The sequence below is a fragment of the Dasypus novemcinctus genome, chromosome 1, assembly GCF_030445035.2.
Source record: "Dasypus novemcinctus isolate mDasNov1 chromosome 1, mDasNov1.1.hap2, whole genome shotgun sequence".
NCBI classification, from domain to species: domain Eukaryota; kingdom Metazoa; phylum Chordata; class Mammalia; order Cingulata; family Dasypodidae; genus Dasypus; species Dasypus novemcinctus.
This window is the reverse complement of record NC_080673.1, coordinates 184,678,332-184,700,817: the sequence shown is the minus strand read 5'-3', so window position 1 is coordinate 184,700,817 and position 22,486 is coordinate 184,678,332. Positions and strand designations below refer to the sequence as shown.

The 22,486-nt window shown below is 41.9% G+C and overlaps 1 protein-coding gene across 5 annotated transcripts in view; it reads right to left on the bottom strand.

Moving 5' to 3' along the window:
• PPARGC1A (PPARG coactivator 1 alpha) overlaps positions 1-22,486 on the bottom strand; it is a 653,301-nt gene that overhangs the window by 263,989 nt on the left and 366,826 nt on the right. Inside the window, exon 3 of one of the 5 annotated variants that reach the window (XM_071217161.1) lies at positions 307-356. The exons of the other annotated variants lie outside the window; for them this stretch is intronic. The gene's annotated coding sequence lies outside the window, so the exon portion shown is untranslated. The remainder of the gene's footprint in view (positions 1-306; positions 357-22,486) is intronic. 5 annotated transcript variants of the gene reach the window in all.

Here is a 22,486-nt window from a genome sequence, read left to right as displayed (position 1 = left end):
GTAATACGTCATATATATAAAAGGGTTACCAGCTTTAATGATCACTATCACTATGTTTTAGATGTAGCCTAAAGAAAAGAAAAAACATGAGGGGCTACAAGAAGAAGAAAGCATGAGCATGTTCATCAATTCTGAATTTCTGCAACTATTAAAAAATAGAATTTTTGATGAACCCATCCATCCATCCAAACACAATATATATTTATAATGAGTAAGAATGAAGGTTTTGTCGTTAGGCAGATCTGAGTTTGACTTTCAGGCAATTCTGCCAATAATTGAGTACATGGTGCAAGAGGCTTCACTTACCTGTGTTTTAGTTTCCTCATTTGTAGTTCAGAGATGCAGACTCAGGTAAGCTGGGAGGATTAAATGAGATAATGTGCATAAAAATTTATTTTACCACTGTGGCACAGGAAATTGCTACACAAACTGTGGAGCTATTCTTTAAACCTTACTACATTGTGCTAGACACTGAGGGGAACTGAAAGAAACATAAGACCTGTTCCTTCAACTCCCTACGTCCTACCAGCCTTGGCCAACCAAATCGCTGGGTATTAATGCTGCTTCGCTAATTGAAAAGGCATGACGGTATGAAGGGAGCAAGAAGATTGTGGGAGTAGATTTTTAAAGTTTACAGTAGTTTCTGATCTAGCATTATGGTTGCCCCGGATTAAGGAGATTTGGGTCATCGGCTAACCAGTCTTGCTCAAAGTCGTGTCAAACTCTCTAACAGAGAAAGGATTAGAGGAGAGATCCAGCTGTTTGGGATACTGGAATTGTGAGAATCCAAATGTGATTTTAAGAAGAGATATCCTAAGGGGAAAAGAAATGTTCATTTTTATATATAGATTAATATTTGCTATTGAAGGATAGGTGGTGTCTGGGGGTGGATGGAATGCATTCCCTCTTAATACCCTTCTTGTAAAGACACTACATGGGCACTCAGAACACGAGTTAGGTCCTGAAGGTATAACACATTTGAGACAACAGCCTGTTATTGACGCCTTACCAAAAAAAAAAAGTGTTTTTATTTTATTATTTTTTTAATATTTGTTCACCTTTGGTTGCACCTCTTTATTTATTTTTCTTCCCCCACCCTGCTGTTTTTGTTGTCTTTGTCCATTTACTGGGTGATCTTCTGTATCTATTTCTCTTTTTGTCTTCTCGTCTCGTCTTTCTCCCCTAGGATTAACCAGGATTCAATCTGGGAACCTCTGATGTGGAGAGAGGTTCCCTTTCAATTGCATCACCTCAGTTCCTGGTCTCTGCTGCACTTCACCTTGACTCTCCCCTTCGTCTCTTTTTTGTTGCACCGTCATCTTCCTGAGTGACTCACTTGTACCGGCACTCGGCTCACTGCACGGGCACTGACTCAACATGTGGGTACTGGCTCACCATGCAAGCACCCACGTGGGCACTCAGCTTGCCACATGGGTACTCACATGGGCACTCGTCTCACCACATGGGCATTCACATGGGCACTCAGCCCACCCTGTGGGCACTCGGCTCACAATATGGGCACTGGCTCGCTGCACAGGCATATTTTCTCTTCTTTTTCACCAGGATTTCCCCAGAGATTGAACCCAGGTCCTCCCATATGATAGGCGGAGGCCTTATCACTTGAGCCACATCTGCTTCCCAAAAATGTTTTTAGTAACATTGATTCATACACTTGGATTTTTCAACTTTAGGCTTATACATATGTCTCTTTAGGATTTTGAAATATTACTTTTTTCTCCCTGGTACTAATCTACTTGAAATTTGGAATAATTTATATTCTAGTGTGGGGTTGTTAAGTGATTTCTTTCTGATAGTGTAAAAATTTTACATATAGGCATATAGACATGTTAAACTCTCATGACAAAAACATATTCTCACTCAACTAGCAAATGAGTTACTATTAGCCTACTTTAGTAATAGTATGAGAAATCCGATTTAAATTTTAGAAATGTAATCCCTTTAGAACTTGAAGTCAGTATGTAACACCTAGCAATTATGGTGTATAAGGACTATATTTTCACAGGATATAGCAAAATACAAGAAAAAGCTGTGAAATGAGTAATGTTCTAAGGCAGGAGATGACTTCGCTGTACCAGTAATAGTACCTATAGAAGTAATAGCACTCATCAGACTAGTGGCAATCACCACTATATAACTAAATTATAACTGGCACTGCTCTGTTATATTGACACTCACAGCCACCCTATGAATTAAGTTCTACTACTGCCCATTTTTGTAGATGAGGAAGTTGAGGTACAACGAAAAGGTTAAGGGTGACACCGGGTTACCCAGCTGTTAAGTAACAGAGCTGGAATTTAAACCCAGAAAGACTCCAGGGCCTGAGATTTTTAAATACTGCTCCGGAATGCTCCTTGCATACATGAATACAAAGAGGGTAAAGCTTGTATTCCTGTCCCCGTCTGTGTGATTCCAGAATGCACTCTCTGGTTATGAGACCACAGTGACTTCCTGGGTAGTGGCGGAAAATAAAATGAACATGTATCAGGAAAGTGGTCTCTGTAGGCCTTAGTTGAGAGCCTGGCTCATTTCCAGGGTGTAGTGGGAGAGAAGGAAGGTCAAGGGAGGGGAGAAGAAAAAAGTTTCATTGAACAGCTACTAAGTACCAAGAAAAGCACGAAGTACTTTATATATAACTTCATATATAATATCTCATTTAATTAAGAGAGGTCAGGAAAAAAGTCACAAAAGTGATCAGATTACATCTTGGCTGGGACATTCTTCACCCAGGGATGTCATCAGTCTGAATCTGTGATACCCCTTGTGGCAGCTTGAAATTATTTTATGAATCCCAAAAAGAGGAAGATTATGTTTGTACACTAATCTGTTCCTCTGGTTGTGATACCCTTGTGTTTGCATTAAATTCAGTTAACGTCCTTTGATTAGATTACTTGATGAGAGCACCTTAGGGTTTATGTTTGGATGACATCAGTGAGGCATGACTCAGGTTAAGTCTCCACCCCCTTGCTGGATCTGATATAAATGGAAACAGAGATAGACTCAGACAGACACAGAAAAAGGAAGCCGCCATGCTTGATCCTGCCCTGTAAGAGAGAGGACTACAGGATGGCTTAAGGACAAGCCCCAAGCAGCTGCACCCATAGAGCAGGTCAAGAGGAGATAGTGAGCCTGTAAGGGAAGGCTGAAATCTCGGCAGAGATCCGCAGCCATCTTATTCAGCACATGGCAACATGCTGGGATCAACGGTAGCTGACTTTGTTGAGAAGCATCTCTGATGGTGCCTCGTTTGGACTTTTCACAGTCTTGAAAGTGTAAGCTTTTACCCCAAACAAATCCCCTTTTATAAAAGCCATCCCATTTCTGGTACTTTGCATCGGCACCCCTTTGGCAAACTAAAACATCCCTTGTAAAATAAATCAAAAAGAATAGTGGTAAGTACAAATTTGAGTTTCCAAGGTATATTGGAGGTATTGTTTGCTCTCACTCTTTCTTGTAGGTGGAAAAGAATAAAAGTTATAAACTAGATGTTTTTAATCCCACTTTACAGATGAGAAAACTGAGGCTCAAAGAAGTGATTACACTTGCCTAAGATTACTTAGCCAGTAATTAGCAGATTTAGGGCTCAGATATACAAATTTTTAGCAAAAGGTATAGATAGTAATGTAATACATGTTTACACGTGTATGTTGTTGAACCTAGAGATACAATCTAAGATAATAACCTCTGGCTTACCAATTCATCTTCTCAAAGACATTTTTTGCTTGTGCTGACAAAAAAATAGGCATTCTGCTTCCACCCTAAAAGGAATCACCCTGTTAGATCTTAGCCATCCAATTAGGAAAATACTTATGGCATGGAGAATAAATTGTCTCGTCCCTTTGCTTTTCTTAGAATAATAAAGGAAGCTTGTCTCCTCTGTGCTCATAATAAGCAATAGGCAGAGTTCTAGTTTCCCGAAAAGGCATGTGGCAATTTTAACCACTAAGGAGAAAGAAAAGGCCCCAATTATTTGTATATATGTTGGCAATGTGGTCAGCACTTAGAATCTTATTTTTCCTAGAACGGTTCTGGAGCCACCTAGACTTGAGTGGAACCAGTTGTGTGGCCTTGGACAATTTATTTGACATCCTCAAGCCTCAATTTCCTGATCAGTAAAATGAAGAAAATAATACTGCCTACTCCGTAGGGTTGTCGAGAAGCATATAAAGCACTTAATGAACTGTTGGTAAAGATGGCAAGCAAGGTGGTGGTGAGGGAGTAGTAAAGGTGATGGAGATAAAACATGATATTAATGCAGCATGCCTCCATCTCTCCTACTTAGAAGAGGTTGGCTTCCTGAGAGCATGAGGTATGCCTTAAATCTCAGAATGCAAAGCCACATTAAATGGATTCACCTCCTTTGCAACACGATGAGCCTCTTTGGAAACTGGATACAGGTAGAGCTGAGCAAGCCCAGCAGGCTGGTAGCAAGATGGAACATTTGGGGAATTGCTCCAGCAAGTGGATAAATGTGTTTTAATTTGGTGGGTTGGTGGTTCCCAAAGCAATGGACTTTAAATGGAAGGCAGAGAGTGTGTGTTTGTGAGTGTGCACCAGTATGAGAGAGCGAGAGAGATTAACTGGGGAGAAGGGAAGAAACCTGCTCTAAACAGCCCATTATCCTCCAAGAATGTGACTCCCCACCCAGGAAGCAAAGTTGAATCTTGGAGGTCAGTGGCATCTTCATATTATACCCAATGAGGAGCCCTGCCCAGGAAGGGTGGCCTGGGAGGTGAGCCCATCCCTTTTATGCTTCCTCTGCTTTGTAAAGTCCAGGAAGGAGGGTGAGGTGAGCGTCTAATGGTCCAGGGCTAAAAACGATAAACCCCCAAGAACAAAATAGACTGAAAAGAATAAAATTTTTAAAACTTAAGACAGTTCTCTGTCATTTCTGTCTCGGATTATGTTGGGGAAGGTTGAACTCAATTTTATTGAGAAATCAATTGTAATTTGGCACTCTGCATGATCGCTGGCAGAGGACATTGGTAACAGTCTCTCCTGAAATCTGCACGCTAATTTACCCTTGCTGCTCCACACTCACAAACCAGCCTGAATGGAAGGCCCCTCTTCCCACCACACACCCAGGCAGCCACCAAGTTCACGGGTCCCGCCTCCTGTTTATGAGCTAAACAGTAAATTTGGAAGAAGAAACAAAAGAGACAAGTTTAGGTAACTAGTTCCAAGCAGGGCTCAAAAGACAAAAGATAAAACTACAGATTGGAGTGTATGCTGAGGACTATGAATTTTTAGAATATAGTTGATCAGAAAGCTAAAAGAAATATGACTGTGTATGTGGGGTATATACACAAGGTGGTACTTGTTTATTAATATTATTATTAATTTATTAATGAAATCCATGAAAAGATTTCTTCTTATGGTCTTTTGGATGAAGCCACTCTGCCACTTTTACCAAGAGCATACCAATACCTTTGCTGTGCAGGGCGGGGGTTGGGAATCTGAACAAAATGCACAATGAATTACCCGGAGCGAAAAATAGAAATGTGTTTTTTAATGCAATGTTGTCCTGACCTTTCCAAAAGGAGCAGCAGCTGGCCTCACCAGACTCATGGATTACCAGACTTTTCTCAGAATTTATCCAACGTATCAATGCAAATCTACCCAGTGTCATTTATTTAGGTGGGAATAGCCACATTGGAGGCCTAAAGCTCACCCAAGTGTACTGTGGAATGCATGGTCCCCATCAAAAGATGGAGAACTGTTTTTATACACTATTCTAAACAAGCAAGCAATTCCCAAACTTGGTACTTAGCAATTCATCTTAACTCAAGCAATTCAGCCCCCAGATTCTTCCAAGAGATGTACTTTGGAGGTCACAGGAATCTCTGTGACCTCAAATAACAGTTTCCTTCAAAGCCACAGGAATCCCAGAACTACCTGGGCCCCTGTTTCTCAATGCCCAGCTCTAGAAGGAATGAGTTTTGGTGCAGTCCTCTCTGCTCTTCTGCCACCACTACCTGAACAAGCGCACTTGGGACTCAGTCCCAGCCACCAGGCTCTAGGCTGCTCAGCATTTGTCTTTCCAGAAAGGCCCACAGACTCTTGACCTCCCCAGTTACATGTGGCTTCAAGCTCTGAAGATCTAAACTGGGAAAGACTGAACTTCATTGAACTGAAGCCCAGAAAGTTTAAAAATTAAGAACCCAAAAGATAACAATGAACAAAACACACAAGTAGAAAGTATTTGCTGGCCATGCGCAAGGCCACACAAGCTGACCCTGGAAACCTGCTTTCTCTCATTTTACAAGCAAACCACCATGGAGCACAATTTCAGGAAATATACACCGTTAAAGAATATTACAAGCAGCTTACTACAGCAATACCTATAATTTTTCATTCATTTTAATATGCCTGTTTTTCATGCTTAGAATTTCTAGTAACTCTACCTTATTATGTTCTCTTGGTTGATGTGCCTATATAATCGGATAAACATTTGTCTAATACTGGGTTGTGCTATTTTTAAAAAGTACTTTTCTGGAACAACAAAAACAACACAAAAATCACTATAAAACTGAAATGCCCAAGCACTGCATTTTAATGTTTAAGCCTTGCTAGGGTTGGGAAGAGATGTTATGAAAGAGGAATTTTAAGGAAATGCTTTTGCACAGATTGAAGTTGTCAGTTTATTACAATGTCCTGGCCACCTGGACTTTCCAAATGTTTCTTTTTGCTAGATGAAAAGGAAAGAGCAGTACTTCATAAGGGCTTCCTTGAAAATTCTTATATTAATTTTTTAAAATATTAGCAATAAAGATATATATTAGTAAAAATAATGTAAATTGAGTGCCCACTACATGCCAGAGCTTTACATGAATTATCCCACTCGATCCTAATAAAAACTCTATAAGGTCTGTAAAATTAACCCCATTTGTAAAATGGGGAAATGAAGGAACCTACTACATGCTAAGTACCACACTTAATATTTTACAAGCCTTATTCTTTCAATCCTTGCAACTCTCATTATTATCCCCATAGCATAAACATCTTTACTAAAAAAATGATGATAAAGATGACCAAAGAGTTACAGGATGTGCCAAACATCCCACAGGGATTCAACCCAGAGTTGCCTCCCAGAATCCAAACTCTTAACACCATGCTAGGGTGGTGCTAATAAACTTTTCTGCAAAGTGACCCAGTTTTCACTGTTGCAGCCTTAAATGGCTGAATGTGGGTTGGTTCATGATGCTGAAGAACAGCCACATTGGCTGGCACCCAGGTGACTTGATTCTGTTCAAGCTGGAGACTCGGGAGAGGCTTTGCTATCCATGCAGAACAAGGTAAGTTTGGACAAAGAGAATACTGGACAAGTGTCTTAGAAACTTCCTAGAATTTATGGCAACAGCCATTCTGTTTCTACTTCTTCATGGCTCTGACCACCAGGGGAAGATAAAGATTCTCTTTCCCAGACCCATGAGAGTTATGGCCATGGCCGATGGGGTTAACTACCAGGGCAGATGGCCCCTCTTTGGAAATGGTGTTTATGTGTGATGAATCTGGACTCAGATGGGATCTCCCTTCATAAGACTTTCATGCTAATGTGCTGGAGGTGCAGTTAATGTTGGGGTTTAAGATATATTTAGGGGATTTGAATCTCTGGACTGACAATGTGATAGCCAGATCCTGAGCCTCAACAGACTCCAGCACCTACAATCTGATTTATTGGACTTACCACACTCAGCTAAGATGGAGGTGAAGAAGGACAACCACCACACCATGGAGCCTAGAGTGATTACAACTGAAAATGGGAGGATTGCATCCAGCATCCAGGTGGAATCTGAGCCTCCTCTTGACATAAAGGTGCAATGGACACAACCAATCCAGTGTCCACATAGAAGAGGTGGCATTGGAATGGGAAAAGTGGACATAATGGACAAAGGGTATGGGGAAAGGCAGGAAGAGATGAGAGGTGGAGGCGTCTTCGGGACATGGAGCTGCCCTGGATGGTGCTTCAGAGGTAATCACCGGACATTGTAAATCCTCACAGGGCCTACATGATGGAATAGAGGAGAGTATGGGCCATGATGTGAACCAATGTATATGAGGTGCAGAGGTGCCCAAAGATGTACTTACCAAATCCAATGGATGTGTCATGATGATGGGAACGAGTGTTGTTGGGGGGGCGGAGAGGGGGGGTGGGGGGGTGGGGTTGAATGGGACCTCACATATATATTTTTAATGTAATATTATTACAAAGTCAATAAAAAATTAAAAAATTAAAAAAAAAAAAAAAAAAAAAAAAAAAAGATTCTCTTTCCCTCCTCCAAGCATCATCAATGCAATTCACGGATTCAAGAGACTCATACTTGGGTATTGACTCACTGTCTTCTGCCTTAGAGAGGAGTCAGAATTAGAAGATCATCTGTTGAACCATTGCACAGCAGGGGTGGGGCTTTTGAAGGAAGAGACTTTAAGCTGTGGAGTCAGTTTGCTGGAGTCACTTTTGGTTCAAGCTTTTGGGCACCTTGATTTCTGTGGCTTTTCTCTTTGAACCATTGCGCTAGCGCTAAAGTGATACACCTCACATATGACTTGTTCTCCAGGACAGCTTTTGTTTTGTTTTTTGAGGAGGTACCGGGGATTGAACTCAGGACCTTGTACATGGGAAGCAGGCGCTCAACCACTGAGCTACACCAGCTCCTGTCAGGTCTTGAGCTAAAGTAGAAACCAGGAGAAAGGAGTCCACTGGGGTCTCCCTAGTGTGGCAAAAGAAATCTTCACAACCTTTTCTTAACCCAGCCAGCTCTTCGGCTATAGAGTCCCACAGAGTTTGGGTTGCAGTCTCAACTACTCATTGAATGTGGTTTACTTCACTTTGTTGTCTAAAAAATCTTTTCTCAGGTACTTTGTAGGGGTAGAGTGACCACTGACCAGCAGGTCTGATGGAGAGTTTTATACACAGGATCCTGGACCTTACCTAAATAACACCATGCCACAAAATATACCCTCCTATATATTTATCTTCCTAGCAAGAAACAAAGCCCTTTGCAAACTTAATCATATACTTTATTCTAACAATACTGATGAAAACCTGAGACCCAGGAAGTGGTATGACTTGGCTCTAAGAGCAACTTTGAGTTCCTTCTCTACTGGCTCTCAAGATGCTTTTGAGGTGACAATGACATTATTGTCATACCTGTAGGATTAGACATGAGCCCCTAGACTCTGGGTTCCTCCTAAAATTCCATTGCACATGACTAACATTCAACTAGACCAAGCATTTAAGAATGGTTTTGTTTACGCATAAAATGAACCAGGTCACCATCCATTCCTCTTAGGAAAAAATATGCCAGCCAGTTTGGGAAGAATACAATCGGCAAGTAGAATTTCCCTGACAGAACCACTTCCTTCTGCTCCCATCACGCAGTACACCACGCTCTGAGGGAGCTCATCTTACAACTCCACAATTATTCATTTGCATGTCTGCTTCCCCCAACTAGCCTGGGGGCCTCCACTGACAGGGCAGAAGCTCCGTTCTATTCAGCTTTTATCCCTGGTGCCACAAGTCTATAACCCATCTCAGAGTTTATGAAGGGTTAGCAAGTGAGGAAGTGATGAGTAAAGCACTGGGACCATCCTACCCAGTTTTCTCCCTGAACCAGGACACCACCACCACATGCTAGAAACTAAGGCTGCAGAATCTTCTTCCATGGTATCAACACAAATAGTCAGATATGTGCCTGCAATATGGATGTCTTATCCATAAATCATTAAACTCTTCTTTTGTCCATGTATATTCAGAGGTATAGAAGTTAGTCAGGTTCACTGGACACAGAAATACCCTTCACTTCTCCTGAACAATTTCAAGATAAAGAAGAAACTCTGCCCATAGTTCTAGAATTCTGAACCTTTTAACTGCTGGTCCATTCTCTCTCAACTCTTCAAGACTCCTTAAATTTAGATTATATCATCCTCTCAACTGCCACCTTTCCATTTTGATTTATCTCCGGGGCAGGTCCCCTTCTTCTTGACTACCACAGATGTCCTGCCGCAGACCCCAAGCAGACTTTCTCACATTTCCGGAAATTTCTGTAACTGAAGTTGTCCACGATGTTTTAACTGTGGACTCAGAGTTGGCAGTTTAATAGACAAGGTTGGCAGAGAAGTGCAAAACTAAACAGGCCACGAGAGTCAACCCCCTCAAGCCTGACAGGAGGGAAACAGAAGTCACAGGAAGGAGATGGGACTGCCTGTCCTGCCTTCCTCCTGCTTGATCATGGCACACTGTGTTTTCTTCTATTTGGACAAAGGGCATTCTACCATTCTGCCAAGGGCTCGGCACACTTTTCTGGGATTTGTCCCAGGACGTGGCCCCACCACTCAGTAGGTGGGCGGTGACTTCTGTGAAGTCACTTAACCACCCAATCCCAAGTTCCTCATCTGTAAAATTGGGGTAATATTTCTTAACCGACATCCCAGGTTCCCAGCGATAAATATTAATGTCTGTAGAGGGCTTTGAGATCCTGGGGTGAAGGATGCAGCAGAGTGTTATTTTTATGACGTTGCAGCTTCCATAAAGCATCAAATTCAATGAGAAAGAGGAGAGAAGGGGCACTGGGCTGGAACCAAGAATAATGCGGGCAGATGCTGTTCAAGCTTCCCCCCACTGCTAATGCATCTCGACAGTCACCTGCGAGTCGGCTGCTATTCCAGTCCCGGGGCTTTCATTTTTACTGGTGACCTCTTTCAGTGCTTCCTGACCCCTCTCGTCTGAGTGTTGGAATCCCTATTTAGCATCATATTAATATGGAACTTCATAACACTGATATGGATCTGTGTATTAGAAACATCGGGGGGCCCGCCTGGCAGTCAGCTGGCATCAACATGCTACACAGCAGGGAACCTGTGTTCAGGACTCTGGAGTGGGACAGTCTTTCTGAGCTGCCCAAGCAGCACTTCCCCTCCCTCTCCCCCCCTATCCCCAACCAGAAAAGCTTTTTCAGGCCCCCAGGCATCAAAAAAGAGCTTAGACTGCTGTGCACAGGCCTCTGTGACCAGAGAAGAAGCTGATTTTATTTTGGGATTAAAAAAAGTCGAAGAGAAATCCAATAAGGAAAGAGAACTGGGAAGATGAGTCAGTGGTAAGTAGGAAGGTGGGATGTGGAACAAGAGGGCTACTGTGCAACGCCTTGGCTCAATGACAAGCGTGTTGCTTTAATTCTTGACTCAACCAGAAGGTCCCCAGGGACCTGGTTGTGGGGAGGGTCCTAGTGGGGTCTGTTTCAGTGTAGAATTCAGGGCCAATTAATCGTGTTAATTGCAATAGTTCCATTGGCTCAGATGTGGACCCGGGACGAGAGGGAAAGTCAGGGAAGGAAGAGCAGGGTGACTGTTCACTCATTTCTGGAGACAGGCGGGATTTGGCTGGTGAGGAGGGCAGTCAGAGCAGTCCCAAGGGTCAGAAAACCAGGACAGTCAGATCTGGTTAGAGTTGTCAGGGAGCAGAGGGCAGAAGACAGGGCTGGGAGAAGACGCGGTGGAGCGTGGTCCTGGCCGGAAAATGAACGGAAAAGCCCATGAACATACACGCAAGGCAGGTGCCCGCTCCCCCACCCTCCTGGTGCCCCTGGTCCTCACGTTCAAATCCCGCTCTCCACCTCCTTTTATTCCTTCCCGCCTTCATAATAACACTATCCTTTCTGTTGTTTGTTTTTTTTTTAAATTTTTTTTTCAATGCCTTAGAGAGGAGTCAAGAGTAGGAGAAAGATCATCTGTGCATCTTGCTAACTGTAAATTGACTGCCCATACCCCTTCTTTCTGCCCTGCTAACTGGACCTCAAGGGCTTCATGTTCAATCCAGGTTAGTGGACGTTAAGTTTCAAAAATAAGAAAAAATAAATTTTACCATTCTAGAACAAAAATATTTGGAGGCTTAATCCTAACCTATCATAAAGTAAAGCTGTATCTGAAGATCTTTAAAGAATGAGTTCAGGGACCCCTCATGACTGGGGGGAATGTTTACTCTCCATGTCCCTTTTTTTCCTGGGGGAAGGTTTCTCTTAGAGCAATGTCACTGGCTACTCCCACCCCATGCCTCCCTTGGCAAGGAGCTCAAGTTGGATAGCTCCCTCCCTCCCGGGACCTCTCATTAGGACCTGCCTGACTGCATGTGGTTTCCCACGCTGGAGACCTGCAGTCGTCCCCCTGGGCCACCATCTGGGCGGGTCAGTTTAATTGTGGCTTGTAGGCATTAGCCAGCCCCTTCCCCATAGAGCTGTGCCATGTCCTCCTGAAAGCTTTTATCGACAGTAACATTGACTTTCTGAACTTCAGCTGACTGCCTCTCTGCCTACCTCTTTGCATGATCCCAAGGCGGCCCAGCTTGCTATCAGTTTTGCAGTGCCTTCACTGTGATGTGAGCAAAGGGTGCTTTAAATGAATCCATGTCTTGCCTCAGCTGGGCTGCTAGTGGGGCGATTCAGTACTATGGTTTGGCCCTATTGAGAATGTACCTTTTGGGAAGAAGGGGTATCAGAAGGAATGGCTCCAGCAAGAAACACCTATTGAGTGCTTCGTCTAGGGCAGGCATTGTGCTAAATAAGGCCTGCAGGTGCTTAACTCTTGACTCTTCACGAAGGTTCCCAGAGGTCTGAGCAATGGCATTTGTTGGTTACAGGTGAGGAAGCTGAGACTTGAGGAAGGTTATGAAGGCAGTAGAGAAAAGGACAAAAGCCAGACATGAGGACAAAGTCAGTCCTACCTGTTGAGTCATTCATTCATCACTCACTTATTGAGGAACCTCTATGTGCTGTACCCTCTGCAAGACAATGAGAGCCCAAATAAAAAATAGGCATAGTCCCAGTCTCGCCATTCACTACCTTCCCAGAAACTCCAGAGGCAAGTTGCCTGTGGGATACTAGGTTCCCACCAACCCTGGAAGCCAGAAATCTGATTTCTAGTGCAAATGGGGTTCAGCCTTGAATTTCCAAAAAATCTCAAGTTCCTACTTCACCAGTCTTTGCCTTTGGTCTCCTCAGGCACCAACTGAAGCTTTCCGTGGAGCGCCTCCTTCACAGGGATCCTCTAAGGCTCAGTACTGACAGAGTCCCACAAGGGAAGATGATTGGAGCTGAACCCTGAGCTTGGAGCAAATCAGGTGGAAGAACGTCTGGAAAACAAGTGAAGTGAAAATCGCCTTCCACAAACTATAGCCAAGCGAGTAAAAGAGTCATTTCTTTTTTGTGGGATGGTGGTTATTGTTCGTTTGCCCCCAAAAACATAATATTAATATTTAAAAATTTCTTTTAGCCAAAAGAGAGTTTTAAAAGTAGAATTATGATCCTCTAAAAAGAGCTGACACAAATCTCTATTAGCATAATGGCACCATAACGCTATCCAAACCCTGTTAACATAGTCCTCTGCCAGGCTCCAAACACCAGATAAATAGAGCAAGAATATTAGCTAGGTGTCAGTTCCTCCATCAGGCAGAGGACAGTTTGTATGCGGGGAACACCGTTAGTGCTAATGGGAGCTACAGATGTAAATCCCCAGGCATGGGTTGGGGAAAGGGTCCCCAGGGATTTTCCACCGAGAGCCCATCCACTGTTACTCGCGAGCCAAAATGTCCTTACTCATTCATACAGCTCCACTCTGGGAGTGATTTGCAACCTCATCCCAAGTATGAGAGCGTGAACTCGTCTGTCTTTGCCGGGAGGCCCGTAGCCTTCTACGTTTTTTGCCTTTAGATACGGTGCCACAGAAACCTAGTCGAAGACAAATGCCATTTTAATTTCCTTAAGGCGGAGAAGGCCAAAACACATTTCCGTGGAGAAAGTTATGTGTTTTAATTGCTTTATGAAGACATAGCATATGCCCTGACACAGTTAAATGATTAACAGATTACTCCAAATGCCTTTGGCATGGAATATCTATACGTTCATTAGCCAGAACAATTTATCTACTTGATAAAACTAAAATTACTTATACAGCAGGTTTACTTTCCATGATTAATAAATGATAAAAATCTAAATTATCCATCTGAAATGTCTCTTTCTGGCCATTAATCTCACACTTATCAGCTTCTATAATACATATTATTAATATAAGAATTCAATTTTCCGAGTCTTTTAATTTGCTAAGAACAACAAAACACATTAAATGCAAAAGAGCATCTCAATGACCAGGAAATTCTATAGTGATTCTAAATAATCAAGGAATACCAAGACAGAGTTGATTTTAAATATTCTTTGTAAAAATGGGTAAGTAAGTTCCATGGCATACTCAGGCATCCAAATGTTCCCAAAGTGATCCCTCTCTCCAATATATTTCCAGGAGCAAGGCATCAGAATTAATGGAGAGCTAGTATCATTCTGTGTGTGCCCAAAAGGACACAATGAAGATCATGTTCAGAAACAGAGCGGGGAAAACAGTGATCTGGAATCTGCTAAGGAAGTGCAAGCATTGCACGTGGTCAAGAAAGTGGGCTTCCGAGGCACAGGTTTAGCTGGAGGGGAAGCCTGGGGAATTAGATCCTTCTGTCAGCTGTTTTTAAATGTTTAAGACCGTCTGTCCTCCAATTAAACTGATCAAGGGAGTCCAGGATGGTTTGTTAGCGACTCTGCTCTGGAGAACACTCATTAAAAGTCCCGAGGCTGATTACGGACTTCCCGTCTCAGGCACTTCACTGCTGCTGTCAGCTGCTGATTTCTCTGAATTCCAACTGCCAGAGCAGTGTGGAGGCTGCACCGTGCTTCCCCACAGCCAGAGAAGGAGGAGAGAGACATCTGCCGCTGTCCTGAGTCACCTGTTATTTCCTAGGTGACTCACTCTTCCAGAAGAGCCAGAACAAAACAGCTCCCGAAAGCATGTGAGCGGACACACGTACATGTGTGTGCAAAGACATATGTGTGTGAGAGGTGTGCACACTCGCACGTGTTCACAGACAGGTCCTTACACTCTCCTAGGCATGGGGATGTGGTGCTGAATGAACAAACATCCATCCCACCCTGGTCGGGAAGCAGTCTAGCGAGATGGGCAGACAGGCAAAGAGGGAATTACAACACCATGTGAAAAATGCTGAGGAAGGAACAAGGATGGGGGCTATGTATGCCTAACTCAGATTTTAAGAAAGAAGTGGGGGAAAGGGGGAAGGAAAGAAGTAAGACATGGCTTCTGAAAGAAGTGACTGACAAGAACAGACAGCGTTAACCCAGTTCAGAAGGCAGCAAGAATGTTCCAGATAGAGGGAAGAGCATGTGCAAAAGCCCAGAGGTGGGAGAGAGCCCTAGTCTTCTCAGCCATTCATTTTTTCACCAGTTATTCACTGGACAGCCACTGAGCACTGGGTACTAGGCTATATGGAAGGGATACTGTGAGGAAGGTGACAGGCAGAGGGTCTGTCTACACAGAGTTTACAGTCCAATGGACTTCACTCTATCCCTTGTGGCTGCAGCAGAGTTGGGGTATGGGGCATAAGAGCCAAGGTTGGAGAAGTGCTTAGGGATTTGGACTTTGTCCTAAGGGCAGATGTGTATGTGCATATGCATGTGCACGTGTGCACATTTGTGCATATTGTGGGAGGTGTGTGACACCAGGACAGGACTCACACTGACCTAGCCCATATATGAAGTCAAAGGAACAGGTATGTAGCATCGTTCACCTAGTCACAGACAGGGTGGACTGCTTAAATGGGCAGCATATCCTGCCTAGGGGTGACACTGGCACTTATTCCTATACACCCAACTTCCTCTCTTGCCAATCAGAACCCCAAATCCTCGATTTCATGCCACCACTCTCCCCAGGGACCCTCGATGTATCATGCTCATCCTGCTCTTCCACCTTCTGCTGGTGCTGATCCAACCAGGACTACATTCCCCACTGGGGCTGTAGCAAAACCACGGGGTTAGGGGCAGACCCGCAATCCCATCCCAGCACTACCACTGGGCAAGATGCTTTTGAGGACATTAATGACTACACCTGGTATTTACTGAGCATTTAGTAATGGGCCAGGCACTTTGCATGCATTTCACCTTCACAATAGCTCTATGAAAGTAGGTGCTGTTATCGTCTCCATTTAACAAAGAAGGAAACTAAGGCAAAGGAAGATGCAGTGCCTTGCATGTGGCCATACAGTGAGTAAAATGGGGTTGCCTAGAACCAACCCAGGGAATATGGCTCCAGAGGGCAAGCTCTCATCCACGTGAACTATCCTACCCCTCCTAGGTGCTTTGGTTTCCTCATCTTCAAAGTACATCTAGTAATACTAATGTTTGGTAAGAATTAAATGAGTGACTTCAGTGTGCAGCACAGTACAGACTGCAGGAATATTGACTTCCTTTTGTGTATTCCAATTCTACTGATTTTCAGAACCTACATTAAATCTGTGCTTTGTCATGAAGAGTTTTTCAGCCATTGAGTCTACATAGACGTACGTGTTCCTTCTCCAAAGTGCTTACCTGTCCCCATCGGCCACCAGCTTAGCATATCAAGCTCTAGTTGAAAGTAGTTGTATTGTTTTGTTTTGCTCTTTAATTATTTTAGGATTACTTTGTTTTTCCAACAATACTGCATTTATCTTTGAGCTAATAATCAGGTCTTGTCAACCCCTGGTATCCTTCCCAGGGATTGCTCAGGGTGCAGGTTTTCAAAATAACTTGGAAGAATAAAGAATAATTGAATATCATAGCATCTACATGTGGAATAAATATGGTTAGAAAGGAAATCAAGTAATCTATAATAAATTAGTAGAAACCAAAGGAATCTGTATACATTTCCATCCATTCAGTAGATTCCAAGGAATGTAATTTCCATGTTATGTTCTAATGATTTGCTTAAAATTCTTATGTTTCCTTAAGTACCAGTTTTCTTTTAATGTCCAAAGGCGAAATCCTGAGCCCAACAGGAGGAAAGGGGAGCTAATTATTCAACACATGTGAAAGTGGATATTCATTTCTCACTCCCTAACAAATAAGATGCCCTTCTAGGCTAACATACATGACTTTGACTTAGGAGAAAGCAAACACAAGAAACACATAAACACTCTCTACATTTTAGGAATAATTGACCTCATCTGATCAACATTTACAAGTGGCTTTAGAGCCCTAACACCATAAAAACTCTAAACTAGAGGCATGGCTGAGCAGAGAGAGCACTACATCCAGAGTCAAATATGGCTTTAAGCTACAGTTCCACCACCTTCTACCTGCATGGCCTCTTTGAGTGTCAGTTTGTCATCTTTATCAGAGTTTTGATGTATAAAGAATTTGTCTTCTAGAAAGCATGCCATTGGTATACAGTCTTGGGGTCCTAATAAGGGCCAAGAATCCCAATATAAAGATGAGAAATCTGAATTCTACTAAGTACTTATGAAGGATGTCAGTGACCAGGATGTAGCTGAAGACTCTGCACTGGGCACTTTTCTGGAGACTGTAAACAACGTAGAGTCCCTCTAACTTATGGGAGAAAATTAGGACCCAAAGGGCCCCTGGAAATGTTTCCCCACCAGCGCAAACCCTACAAAGAGCTATCAGAATGCAGCATGCACTTCAGAACACAGAGCTTTACAAGGGCCTACACCTTAGTCATCATGGCCAACATAGTCAGCGAATGTCCGCTTCACTGCAGTAAAGAACTCTCTTTGTTTTATCCACTGGAGTGCTGTGTAGATCAGGAAATGCGGTATTAAAGTGAAAAGATCACAGACACAGACCTTGCTCTGTCTTCTGTCAAGACTGCTGGTCTACAAAAAACAAAGCAAAAACAGAGAGTACTTAGCTCCGGAAACCACAAAATTAGGGAGAAAGAAAAGTAGCAGCTCGTCTCTACCTGTATGCTGGGACAGCAGAATCATTTCTTAAAAGACAGACCCAAGTCCTTTGTTAGTCTAGGCCAGTGCTTGGCAAACTACGACCCATGGGCCAAATCAAGCCAACTGCCTGTTTTATATGAGCCATGGCTAAGAATGAATTTTGCATTTTTAAAGTGGTTGAAAATGAAATTTAAACAATGAATAGTATTTTGTGATACATGAGAATTATATGAAAGTCACATTTTTGTGACTATAAATATAGTTTTATTAGAACGCAGCCATGCTCATTTGTTTACATATTGTCTGTGGCTGCTTCTGTGCTACACTGGCGAAGATAAGTAATTGCAATGGAGACTTTACAGCTTGCAAAACCCAAAATATTTATTATCTAGCCCTTTACAGAGAGAGCTTGCCAACTCCTTGTCTAGGTCAATTCTGTTTTCTTGCAGTTTGTGAAACTGACCTAACATATCCTAGCTGTAGGTGATCAAAATTTTTATGACCTTAGGACTGGATCTTAAACATGTCACCCTCTGATAAAGACAGTTTTTAGAACTCCAGGGCATTCCTTGACTCTTGTCTAATTCACCATCACCAGGTCCATATACATATACAGCACCTCTCAGTACCCTCATATATACCAAACTCCGATTTTTATTTCCCTAGTCCTTATGCTCTCAGATTTCCTCTGCATCACTACGATATAGTCTTCCATAATCCCTGATCCACCAATACTTTGTTTCCTCATCTAATGACAAACGGAAGGAACTATCAAGTTCAGAACAATATTTACTGAAAAGTAATATTAACATTGGAAAGCTCCTATTAATTATGCTTTCCAATATCACATAGTTTTCTTTAAATAGCACTTTATTTTTTTCTGTTGTGAACTGCGTGTTTCTTTCCTTTTCCTTGCCAAACTAGGCCAACTTTATAGGTACATTATAATTTGTACTTCAAATAGTCTATAAATGACAAACACATCACAGCTATTGTACTTACACTATCTAGGACTTTTAAACAGTCTAACTTTCTAAAGAAGAGACCTAGCTTATCAAAGCATGATTCAGGATGTGTACACATCGTGTTAAAACAAATCCTAAGAAGCAGCACGATAGAGGGGAAAGGGCATAAGACTTAAGTTTTATTCCAAACAGTCATTAGCTCACCATTTGACCTTGGGCAAGTCACAGCACGTCTCTGGACATCATTTTCCCCATTTATGAGGCAAATTCATTTAGATCATGAGGAGTTTTTCTGTTCTCACATGACCTAATTCTAATAACTCATCCATCAATTCTAATTAATTATTGAGCATCATGTAAGTATTTACAATAGTAAATGGCAGTTAGAATCAACATATTTAAGTTTTTGTTTTGTTTGCCCTAAAAAGCTGAAAAAAGTAATCATACTTGCCTCAAAGTTACAGGGTTCAAATTGGAAGAGATATGGGTCAGGGGACATTGTTTTCATTACAAATCCTTTTGAACCATTTGATATTTTAGAAAAAAAATATCACATAGTGCTGATGGTAGCACATTACTTTGAGTGTAATTAACAGCACTGAAATATATATATGAATGTGGTTAAATAGGGAAATTTTAAGGCATATATGTTACTAGAATAAAAACTAAAAGATAAAACAAAAAGTGTAACACAGTGAACCCTATTTTAGATGATGGACTATAGTTAACAGTACAAGAATGTTCTTTCATGAATTATAGCAACTGTACAACACTAATGCAAGGTGTTAATAATAGGGTGGTAAATGGGAAAAAATACACCTAAGATAAACTATGGACTATAGTTAATAGTACAATTTTAATAATCTTTCATCAGTTGTAACAAAGGTACCATACTAATGCAAAGTGTCATCATAAAGGGGGTATATGGGGACCCTGTATTTTTACATGATTTTTCTGTAAACGTAAAACTTCTCTAATTAAAAAAAAAATTTAATATCAGAAGTATATATTATTTTGGTTAAAAATGTTTTTAATTAAAATGAGAAGAGACATTTGTTTACTTACAATTCATATATTGGCTGATGGGGCTCGATAGATATACTATTGATTTTAGACAAGCATAATGATGGTATAATATGTAACTGAGGCTAAATGACCTCAATGTGCTTTCTGACACTAGATGGGCTCCATATTTCTGCCTCCTCCTGCTTTACATGTTTTCTCTCTAAATAATTTTGTTTGTGAGCAATCACCCTTCATTGGACACTAGGCAGGTGGAAAGTTTCAACATTTTAAGTTCATTTATGTCTGGGTCTTCCTAGATCAACAGTAACAACAACAAAAAAAAATCTGTTGAGGTTGAAATAAAAATATTTCTTGAAAAATCTCAAAAAATCATTGAAAATATATCTTGTATGAGACTTATCCCTTTAGGCTGAAATAAAGCATTGGAGTTTCTCGATTAAGAGAAACAATTCCTCAGACTGAAAGAAAACAGAGCCGTAATGGAAATATGAATTCAAAGTTTGCAGTTGCAACCTTCTAATATAACATTAGAATTCTGCATGTGTGATTGTTCTGATTTTATGTATATACATATTATTCAACAAGAGTAGCCTTTCTTTAGTTTTACAGATTTTTTACTTGTTTAATTGGTGTTATAATTACTTGCTCTTATAAATCTGTAAATTAGGATTTTGAACACACACACAGAAGAGAAACTTGATTCCTTAATGGCTGAGCCATTTTTCTCAATATATTGTCATCCCACCAGTGATAATCTAGAGCTCTTGTGCACCCACTTATCAAAGATTCCAAACTATTTTTTCTGAAATACATACACAAACTTCTCCAGGCAACCTCAAGCCCTCAATATTTTGAATCATGAGTGTCTAAAAAGGCTCCTCACATTTAAGGACTGGGGGTGATTCAGCTATGCTCAGAGATGCTAGAGAAATTCAGTGACTCCTGAAAGAGCCCATTTGTGCCTAAAGACAAAACCACATAGACATAACTACACAGGGAATGTTACCAGTCACGTGAGTCTCGCTGTAGGAAAATTCTTGCGTAGAATTCCTTAAAGCACCCAGAGTCGCAAAGAGCAATTTAAGTCAAGCTAGAATTGCACTAAAAAGATCTATGAGCAATATCACCAAGGAAAACAGAGAGGACCGGGTCTCTTTTAAAATGTCTTCTTTCATGCAACAGAGAAACTCCTAAAGATTTTCTGAGAAATAGTTGCCTGGTGGACTTAATCCATAATAACAACGGAAATGCATGTGTGAATGTGTTTGGGGTTATGCGTGTAGAGGGAGGTGAGTGGGATGCTCAAAGGAGTCAGGAAGAGAAATGTCAAGCACAGTAGGAGGCTTCTATACACCAGCTTTGTTATTATTTCTGCTTTTCCTTCTCTTAAACCACAGGCAATGCAGGTAATGCATTAACTCCTGCTCCTCCAAATCCCAACTTCCAATAGCTGAAACCCATCTCAGGTGAAAAGAGCCAACATGCCCTGAGCACCTGCTAAGGGCAGGCCTTTTGGGGAGCGTGAGTGATGTGAGGCTGAAGGCAAGGATGATGATGACACGATTTTCTTCTTTAATCCTCACAGCAACCTTATGAGGCGGATCCTGTTCTCACTTCACAGATGGGGAAATAGGGCACAAATCGGCTGAGTGTGTTGTCAAGCTCTCACTGCTACAGAGTAGAAGAGCCAGGATTTGGACCAAGGCGCATGAAGTCAGAGTCTAGCCTCATAGTCATTCTCCATAGGCCACTTTATATCTCCTTAGCTTGGCTTATAACAACAACTGAGGAGCATGAGCCCAGGCCCCCAGGAGGAATTGCTAACCTGCTGCATCTTGATTTGTGGAATGCAAGCCTGTTGGGAAGAAAGAGGTGAGAGCCTGATGTCTCTGGACCCCTCGATGGCTCCAGCCTGGAGTCCAGCACCATACCCAAAGAAAGACAAGGAAGCAGCACTCAGTCTGGATGTCCAGAGTCCTCTTCCTCACGTAGAAGCAAACTGTCACCAGAAAAAAAGGTAGATTGGCCCAGAAAACACTGGAAAGGGAGGATCCTAACAAAGAGGATTTCCAGTCACTGGAAAAGCCTGGGAAAAACAAAGAAATTTCTTTCCTCTGACACAGGAGGAAAGGAAATGCTAGCCCTTTGGGAAGAGGCCATCTCCTACCACCTGTGTGATCTTGGGCACCCTATGGAGAGCCAATTTCCATTCCTCATCTGTGAATGGGAATAATTACAAGTTTGCCATAAGAATTTAATGTAAGCTATTATTTAATACATACATACACATGCACACACACTCACACATCAGCAGTTTATCACCCAACTTGCCTTCCCCTGATTCGCTGATTCAGAAAATTTTATTGCTTTCTGTATATTACCTTTTTCATGGAAGTCATTTTTTCCCATTTTTTCCTTCCTTCCCTCCCCTAATATTTCTACTGCAAAATAGACTCAGCCTTTTACTCCTTCATAAAAATCTCTGAAAATTTGGATAAAGCATTTTCCACGTGATAACTCCCACTGACTGAAAATATTTTCACAGTGAGGTAGGATGTAAACAATTGGCTCTTTGTCCCTTAAGTATCTGCTTGACCAAGTGTTACCTACATCCCTAACTCTGCTTAAAAAGGTGTTTTCGCTTTTTTGGTTAGAGCCACAAGAATGAATAGACTACAATGAATGGGAAGCTCCCGTTTCTCTTAGGTACAGAGGC